We start from the raw sequence: 8,974 nt of genomic DNA, 5'->3' as shown, positions 1-8,974 counted from the left end.
TGGGGAAGATGAAGTTGACGCCTCGGGCCTCCTCATATCAGAGGATGAGGACGAGGACGACATCTTCATGACGCCGGCCCGGGCTACCCAGCCCGCGGCCTCTGTTGCCTCTCGGGATGGAGATGAGGGCAGCGCACCAGCTTCTCCTCTCCCTAGCTCGGACATGCTCGATGTGTGCAAACGCGCTGCTGCCCGGCTAGCCATCCCCTGGCCCGCTGTCGTAGCTGAGACCACCAGGTCCCGCTACGAGGGGAAGAAATTGCCCTTGGCCAAGAGCGTGATGAAGCAACTTCTCCCCATCTTCCCAGAGCTGCTGGATGAGGTGGCGTGCTCATGGAAAGACCGCCCTTACAGCAGCAGGAGCCCGATCCCTGGGGCCTCATCCCTCGACTGTGAGGCGATGGAGAGCCTGGGTCTGCTCCGCATGCCTCCGATGGAGGCACTCGTTGCAGCCCACCTTCACCCCAGGCCGTCAGCGGTGCCCTCCAGGAGCCCCAGTCTGCCGTCCAAGTCTGACCGTTTTCAGTCGGCCCTCACTGAAAAGGCGTATAAGACGGTAGTGCTTTCGGCCAGAGCGCTCAATGTCCTTTCCCTGCTCACGGCTTATCAGGCTGAGTTATGTGAGGATTTTGTGCAAACTCAGGACCCAGCTGCGTGGGAGGAGATACCGGTCATCACCTACCTGTGTCTCCATGTCCAACGCTGCGCGGTCCGGGCCACGGGAAAGGCGCTGGGGACTATGGTTCTGCAGGAATGAGCGCGGTGGCTCAGAAGGAAGACGTCCTGGACATGCCCATTGTCCCGGAGGGGATTTTTGGCTCCACGTTGGACTCCATGCAACGGCGGTGTGAAGCCAAAAAGAAGGAGGACGAAGCGCTCCGGCTTTGCCTCCCTCGAAAGCCCCCAGCTCCCTCTCCACCTGTGCCGCGCAACAGCTTTGCGCAGATGGCCTCCAAGGTTTCGCAGTTTAAGATGCCTAAACAGCCGAAACCCCAGCTAGCCCCGGCTCCCCTGCCCAGTCGGGCCGGCTGGCCCAAGAAATCCTCGGTCCCGGTTGCAGCTCCGCCCGCACTGTCCGCGCAGGCTGTCTACAACCAGGCCAGGAAGAAGAAGAGAGCGGCCTGACCACCCCTCTCTTCACCGGTGATGCAGCTGGACGTTCCCCGTTCTCCAGCTCCACCCGTTTGGCTTTCGAGCGTGTACCTGGAGGCCCACCACGCCCCCATCTCCCAGCTGCCACGGACTGTGCCAGAGTAAACAGGGAGAAACGGACATTTAAAGGCGGAGGGTTCAGCAGTTGCCCCTCTCTCTGAAAATAAAATAAAATGTGTCCCGCTGTTGCATCCAGGCCGATGGCTGAGGGCGCAGCTAACAAAAGCCAAATGTGTCAAAATAAACAGCGCGGTGGCGGCACCCGCTGTCCCCCCTCGGCAGAAAGCCACAGCTTTCCCCGGGGCAGGGTCTGTGTGGGCTCCATCGCTGTGCTGTCCTCCCGGGCTGAAATGCTCAGCGGCACCCGGGGGCCATGTCACTATTCCGCCAAGGGAAGGCACCACCGCAACGCGGTTGGGGCCTCTCACGGTGGAGGGGCAGCAGTGTGTGTCCACTCTCTCCCCCAGATGGGAGAGATGGGCCGTGCTCCCAGCACTGCCCTGGGTGTTAAAGACAATTTCGCGGGGATACAGGCTGCAGTTCGCCGCCCTTCCCCCACGATTCGCTGGTTTAATACACACCCAGGCTCAGGGAGAGTCAGCTCGTGTTTTATAGGGAGAAATCCTCTCACTGTTAAACAAAGGAGCAATCTGTGTCGTACCTCTCGCACAGTGTCAGAGCAGTTTTTACTCCAGGTATTTTCTGGTCCCCAAACGGGGGGGGGGGCGGTATTCGCCGTATCCTGGATCTACGTGCTCTGAACAAATGTCTCAGGAAATACAAGTTCAGGATGCTAACGCACGCATCCCTGCTGTGCCTTGTGCGACAGAGCGATTGGTTCACTTCTGTCGATCTGAAAGACGCGTATTTCCACATCCCGATCTATCTTCCCCACAGAAAGTATCTGAGATTTGCTGTATTGTATTATTGCTGTTTGCAATAGCCGCGCTGAGACGGCAGGGCATCCGCTTGGCCACATATCTGGACGATTGGCTGCTGTTGGCACAATCGGAGCAGGAGGCCAGGGCGCACACGCATATTCTCATACGACACCTAGTCGATCTGGGTTTCGTGATAAACGCGGAAAAGAGCATGCTGTCTCCGGCACAGGGCGTAATCTTTCTGGGATTGTCCCTGGATTTGGTGACTTTCACAGCGCGCCTCTCGGCGGACCGAGTGAAAGCTTTCAGGGCATGTCTTGCGGTTTTTCATCCGGGCAAATCTGTTCAATTCAGATTGTGTCTTCGGTTACTCGGGCTGATGGCCTCTGCCATTCTCGTAGTCCATCTCGGCCGCCTCCGCATGAGGGGATTTCAGTTTTGGGTGGCCTCATGCGGGCTGGATCCTGTGCGTCATGGCGCACGGAGAGTGTTGGTCACACCGGGGTGTGCCAGGGCGCTGCGCCACTGGTGAGCCCCGTCCTTTCTGACCCACGGGGTGCCCATGGGTTCCGTCCTGTCCACGAAGGTGGTCACTACGGACGCCAGACAGGTTGGGGCGGGATTTACGAGAGCCGGTCTGTGATGGGCCGCTGGGGGGTGGACCTCCAGCGCTTTGACAGAAATTTTCAGCGGTGTTCCTCTCCCTGGAACATTTCCTTCCGTCACTCTCAGGGAGAGGAGACGACCACAGCTCCACAGGATTAGTCTGCATGCCAGCATGTGCAACTGACGGGAGCGTAATCCCCCCTGACAGTTGATGTATCCCACTGGGTGGTGGAGGCGATTGCTTTGGCTTATACGAGTCAGAGTTTGCAGCCACCTGTGGGTCTGCGGGCGCACTCGACTCGGGGCTTGGCCGCATCCTGGGCCTTATTCAGGGGAGTTTCTGTTCAGGACATCTGTGCTGCGGCGAGTTAGTCCTCACCACTCACTTTTGTCCGTTTCTATATGCTGGACGTTTCCGCTCCTGGCGTGGCACGAGTGGTTTTGCTGTCCTGATAGGAACAGAGTACTTTTCCCTGTGGTTTGGTGGACGCTAGATAAGCTTGTCTGGCAATACGGGAGCAACCGCATCCCATAGTGAGACATCGAGCGAAATATTATGAGAGAGAACTTTAGGTTATTTACATAACCCCGGTTCTCTGAGTAATATAAGTGAGATGTCTCACCAGACAACCCTTCTTGTTTGGGCGAGTGAGAAGAGGTGCTTATCTTGAATGATGTGGTACCGTCCGCATGGGCTATTTAAGGTAGGTGGTACTACCAGGAGCGGACGGACACGTTTCACCAGCCAATCAGGATTGGCGTAATGAGATTAATGCTTCTGAGGTCTGCAGCGTTGGCGTGCATCCCATAGTGAGACATCTCACTCATATTACTCAGAGAACCGGGGTTATGTAAATAACCTAAAGATTTAAATGCCGGAATGATCTCTCTCTTCTTGAAGAAAATGGTGTATGTATCTTCCTTCAGCAGGTAAAAAGGGGGTGGTTGTCAACTGGACCACAATCTCAACCAAGATCGGATGTTAAAAGAATAAGAAGAATAAGAAGAATAAAAGAAAACAGTTGGCTGCTCATCCAGTGAGTTGGAGACTTGATGAGGTCACGGCTACTTCGCAGAAATTCCTCAAGTTCCTTTGTGTTTCATTCAATTCAAACCAGATATACCCAGGTGTGAAGTTAGAATGCCTCCTGCAGTTTGGAGTGGGTTCTTTGTTCAGGCTTTTATTATGACTTGTTGGCATTTCTTTGTTCACCCACATGCTTAGGTTCTAACACAACTAAACCTGGCCCAGTTCCCAGATAGTAACAAAATATCAACATTTAACAATCACAGTTATTCAGGAGTATAACAGAGAGGCGAGCTCAACATGAAAACAAAGCCAGCCGACTGTCAGTGGGTTCTAGCCCCAATCTGGATCCTCCAGCTTTCCAGGAATGGATGATGCAGGTCACCACATCTCATCAGATGCGACCAATCAGGGGAAAGCAACCGCACACCTAGCTCTGCATACATAAGAAACCCCACAACCAAGGGTACACATATGAATGTTGGCGGCAGTTGTAACACATCTCTTTTGTCTTTTCCAGTAAGTTTGTTGTTGTGGATGTGGTTCATTATGGAGGTGCCTAGCAGTTTGTTGTTCCTCTTAAGTTTGCAGATTTTTACAGGAAGCACTTCAGGTAAGATCTTTTCACTTTTTTGTGTCATGGATAGATGTATTTCAATTAAAAACCTTAAAGTTGATACACTTACTTTCCCATAATATCAATGATTAATTATGTGATTCTAAGACTTGTTTGATATGTAATAATAAACACCATGAAACAGGTGCAGTATGAAAGGGATGGTTCATGTTTAGGGAAAGTCCTGGCCCAGAAGTTGAGCAAAGTACTGCTGTAGAAAGGGTAATCAAAAACTGGACAGTGGGGGGCAGTGCCACATAAAAAAATAAAAATAGGGTGTTAAATAAAATTTAAAAAAACACTATAGTGAGCATATTCTCACCACTTTGACTTGCCGTACAAACTGGGAACACATTGACGTCTACTGCAGGTAATACAAAGGGTTTTTTGTGGGCAAGTTTTTCCTCACTCAAACTGAGGGTCTAAGGACAGAGGGTGTCACTCCCTATACAGATTGTAAAGCCCTCCGAGGCAAATGTACTTTGTGACTTTGGGCTATACAAATAAAATTTGATTTGATCTGACAATCTGTAAGAACCTCGTACAACCCCACAAAAAAACCCAAACTATTAATTCAAGAGACAGTTTAATAATTTCCATTCAAAGGTGATTAACTTGAGTTGTGAGAAAGAGGCAACTCTTTCATCAACCTCTTTTGTGTCTGTAAAGATGGCTCACAGGTGACGGTTTTATCTATTACAATACACACCTCTGCAGTAGTCAAGGTTATCACTGGTCCCCAAACACAAAGACATGTAATTCTTGGGCTGACAGCTACTGCCAATTTAGCTCACACATCATTTATGTCAAGCTCTCTTACAGGAACTTCTGCATCTACAAACTTGCCAAGCAGTCTAATTAATATATTGTATACTGTGCAGGTGTTGATCCATTTGAAACATCTTCAGACCAAACTAATTATATTTTCTAACTTAATCTCATTTTAGTGTTTTGTATACGTGAATTAACCATTGTTCTCTTGTTCTTAAATCAGAATAACAATTTCTGAACAAAAAGGTCTCATTGGCTTACCACCACTATCTCACTGTTTTTCAATATAAACAGATGTGAACAGAACAAACCTTGCAGTTTCTTCAACTACACCTGGTACAACACCACCACAGATCTCTACTACCAATCAGGTTGATATCACCACCACAACAGCAGGCAATAGCGCAGGAGTTGAGGGGCAGATTGTCAGGCCGGACTCAATACAGGACTCAGATGCTGAGGTGTCAGTGAGCCGACTTTATTGAGAAAACAAAAACCTTGACAGAGTGATACAACAAACAGGCTATAAAAAACTGATCTAACTAAGGAAAACAAAAAACACTCCAAAGGAGGAAAAACTCTAAACTAGTTATGAAAAATGTATCAAAATCAAAATTACTCACAAAGAGGAAAATCAAAGGCTGCAAAACATTAACTGAAATCTCTCCAAAGGAGGCTGAAAAAACAACTAAATTAATCTCTATGAAACAAAAGCTAGACGAAGAAAATTACAACAACAACAACAAAAACAAAAAAAAAATCACTCTTACGAGGAGAAACGCTATGACAGTGGCAAGGCTTGAAAACGGCTTTGGTGCACGATCAGAAGACGAAACCCTTTGGCACAGGACAAAGCGAGACGCAGGCAAGATATACACAGGGTAATGGGAAACAGGTGGAAACAATCAGGGCGGGGAAGACAATCAGACCGGTGACACATGAGGAAGGGCAAGTGACCTGAAACGAGAGGGCAGGTAAAAATCAAAATAAAACAGGAAATGACGAGACAGAACAAAAACCCAACTTGACCTCACCGCGGTGTGACACAGATCCATCTGGCCAATGGAGGAAAAAAGGTTAGGGTCACCAAATCTCATTTAAGTGTTTTATATTAGTAAATTAACCATTGTTCTTCTGTTCTTAAATCAAATTAGCAGTTTCTGAACAAAAAGGTCTTATTGGCTTACCACCACTATCTCACTGTTTTTCAACAGATGTGAACAGAACAAACCTTGCAGTTTCTTCAACCACACCTGGTACAACACCACCACAGACCTCTATTGCCAACCAGGTTGATATCACCACCACCACAACAGCAGGCAATAGCACAGGAGTTGAGGGGCAGATCCGTCTGGCCAATGGAGGAACATTCTTGCTCTGGCAGAGTGGAGCTTTTCCATGATGGAGAGTGGGGGACAGTGTGTGACGATTCCTGGGACCTAAATGATGCTCAGGTGGTGTGTAGACAGCTGGGCTGTGGTAGGGCCATTTCAACAAGGTATTTTGGTGAGGGCACAGGGCGAATCTGGTTGGATGATGTCACGTGCACAGGAAGTGAATCAAATCTCATAGAGTGCAACCACCGAGCGATTGGATCTCACAACTGTGGTCACTATGAGGATGCTGGTGTTGTCTGTGAAGGTAAATACAAACTTTTTTTATATTAGTAAATTAGCCATTGTTCTCTTGTTCTTAAATCAGATTAACAATTTCTGAACAAAAAGGTCTCATTGGCTTACTACCACTATCTCACTGTTTTTCAATATAAACAGATGTGAACAGAACGAACCTTGCAGTTTCTTCAACCACACCTGGTACAACACCACCACAGACCTCTACTGCCAACCAGGTTGATATCACCACCACCACAACAGCAGGCAATAGCACAGGAGTTGAGGGCAGATCGGATCTGGCCAATGGAGAAAAAGGTTAGGGTCACCTAATCGCATTTAAGTGCTTTAATAAGTAAATTAACCATTGTTCTTGTGTTCTTAAATCAGATTAACAATTTCTGAACAAAGGTCTTAATTGGCTTTACCACCCACTATCTCACTGTTTTTCATATAACAGATGTTGAACAGACAAACCTTGCAGTTTCTTCAACCACACCTGGTACAACACAACCACGACCTCTACTCTGCCAACCAGGTGATATCACCACCACCATAACAGCAGGCAATAGCACAGGAGTTGAGGGGCAAATCCGTCTGGCCAATGGAGGAAACAGTTCTTGCTCTGTAGAGAGAGATATTCACCATGGACAGTGGGGAACAGTGTGTAATGATTCCTGGAGCCTGGATAATGCTCACGTGGTATGTAGACAGCTGGGCTGTGGCAGGGCCATTTCAACAGAGTATTTTGGTGAGGGCACAGGGCCCATCTGGTTGGATGAAGTCATGTGCGCAGGAAGCGAGTCCAAGCTCACAGAGTGCAGCCACCAAGGGAAGGGGATCTCACAACTGGATCACCAAGAGGATGCTGTGTGTCTGTGAAGGAAAAACAAACTTTTTTATATTAGTAAATTAAGCCATTGTTCTCTTGTTTCTAAATCAGATTAACAATTTCTGAACAAAAAGGTCTCATTGGCTTACTACCATATCTCACTGTTTTTCAATATAAACAGATGTGAACAGACAAACCTTGCAGTTTTCAACAACCACACCTGGTACAAAACCACCACAGACCTCTACTGCCAACCAGGTTGATATCACCACCACCACAACAGCAGGCAATAGCACAGGAGTTGAGGGGCAGATCGGTCTGGCCAATGGAGAGAAAGGTTAGGGTCAACCTAATCCCATTTACTTAGGTGACCTAACCTTTTCCTCCATTGGTCCAGACGGATCTGCCTCTAACTCCTGTGCTACTGCCTGCTGTTGTTGTGGTCGTGATATCAACCTGGTTGGCAGTAGAGGTCTGTGGTGTGTATTGTACCAGGTTGTAGTTGAGAAACTGCAAGTTTTTTCTGTTCACATCTGTTAAACACGTGAATAGTGGCGGTAAGCCAATGAGACCTTTTGTTCAGAAATTGTTAATCTGATTTAAGAACACAAGAACAATGGTTAATTTACTTATATAAAACACTTAAATGCGATTAGGTGACCCTAACCTTTTCCTCCATTGGCCAGACCGATCTGCCCCTCAACTCCTGTGCTATTGCCTGCTGTTGTGGTGGTGGTGATATCAACCTGGTTGGCAGTAGAGGTCTGTGGTGTGTTTGTACCAGGTGTGGTTGAAGAAACTGCAAGGTTTGTCCTGTTCACATCTGTTTATATTGAAAAACAGTGAGTAGTGGTAGTAAGCCAATGAGACCTTTTTGTTCAGAAATTGTTAATCTGATTTAAGAACAAGAGAACAATGGCTAATTTACTAATATAAAAAAAGTTTGTATTTACCTTCACAGACAACACCAGCATCCTCTTGGTGATCACAGTTGTGAGATCCATTCCCTTGGTGGCTGCACTCTGTGAGCTTGGACTCGCTTCCTGCGCACATGACTTCATCCAACCAGATGGGCCCTGTGCCCTCACCAAAATACTCTGTTGAAATGGCCCTGCCACAGCCCAGCTGTCTACATACCACGTGAGCATTATCCAGGCTCCAGGAATCATTACACACTGTCCCCCACTGTCCCATGGTGGATATCTCTACTCTACAGAGCAAGAACTGTTTCCTCCCTTGCGCGGATCTGCCCCTCAATCCTGTGCTATCGCCTGCTGTTGTGGTGGTGGTGAATCAACCTGGTTGGCAGTAGGTCTGTGGGGTGTTGTACCGGTTGGTTGAAGAAACTGCAAGTTTGTCTTTGCACATCTGTTAAAAACAGTGAGATAGTGGTGGTAAGCCAATAAGACATTTTGTTCAGGAAATTGTTAATCTGATTAAGACCAGAACAGGTTAATTTACTTATAAACACTTAAATGA

Source organism: Larimichthys crocea, chromosome X, assembly GCF_000972845.2.
Source record: "Larimichthys crocea isolate SSNF chromosome X, L_crocea_2.0, whole genome shotgun sequence".
NCBI lineage: Eukaryota > Metazoa > Chordata > Actinopteri > Sciaenidae > Larimichthys > Larimichthys crocea.
The sequence above is the reverse complement of the archived record's forward strand: the minus strand, read 5'-3'. Positions refer to the sequence as shown.